Source organism: Magnolia sinica, chromosome 3, assembly GCF_029962835.1.
Source record: "Magnolia sinica isolate HGM2019 chromosome 3, MsV1, whole genome shotgun sequence".
NCBI lineage: Eukaryota > Viridiplantae > Streptophyta > Magnoliopsida > Magnoliales > Magnoliaceae > Magnolia > Magnolia sinica.
This window is the reverse complement of record NC_080575.1, coordinates 56,532,747-56,533,588: the sequence shown is the minus strand read 5'-3', so window position 1 is coordinate 56,533,588 and position 842 is coordinate 56,532,747. Positions and strand designations below refer to the sequence as shown.

The 842-nt window shown below is 43.3% G+C and overlaps 1 non-coding gene across 1 annotated transcript; it reads right to left on the bottom strand.

The window, feature by feature from the left end:
• Positions 1-246: 246 nt before the first annotated feature.
• Positions 247-354, bottom strand: LOC131241803 (small nucleolar RNA R71). The gene has a single exon (XR_009169371.1). It is a non-coding gene; the product is annotated as a small nucleolar RNA R71 (small nucleolar RNA).
• Between the last annotated feature and the right edge of the window lie 488 nt (positions 355-842).

Below are 842 nucleotides of genomic sequence, written 5' to 3'. Positions count from 1 at the left end.
CCTCCCTAAGTTTCATGGACTAGAATATGAAAGTCTATACTTGCATATGAAAGAGTTTAATGAAATCATATTTACATTACACTTTCCAAACGTGTCTGAGGACACAGTTAAACTGAAATTGTTTCCTTTCTCTTTGAATGAAAAGGCTAAGTCATGGTTACATTCCTAAATACTAAGGTCCATTGGTACGTGGGCTGAGATGACAAGGGAATTCCTTAAAAAGTTCTTTCCCTATCATAAAACAAATACCTTAAGGAAAGCAATCATGAATTTTGTAGAAAAAGATGATGAGACCTTCTTCCAATGTTGGGAGCAATTTAAGGATCTCATAAATTCATGTCCAAAACATGGCTATGAAACATGCCGTATGTGAAACCCATATCCTAGCTCGTACCATTCCGTAGGCTTCCGCGATCCTTCTGGTAGAATTCCGGCGACCCGCGATGTGTAGATAGCTGTTGCACGCGACCCTAAGTCGTATCCTATATTCCAGAGTTGGCTCGACCCAAGACTTGTACCCTTGCGACCGTGCCGTCACCACAGTTCCGACACTGCGTCTCACCCGCTAAGGCGATACTTAGGCCAGGAGATGTGGGCCCACATTCTGTTCGAGGAAAACACCGCATGTTTGCAAACCAAGAGAATCTCTAATCAAATCAATCCCATTAATCACCCATCCCCAAAGTCAACTCTCTCTCTTACACAACCCATACATGTCAAGTACACCCCTCACTCCATCGCCTTTCACCCATCCCTCTCTCCCATCACTTCTCTCTCATCTCCTCTCTCTTTCATTCTCTCTCCATTTTCAAGTAACCCCAAGGAGAGGAGAAAACTCCAAT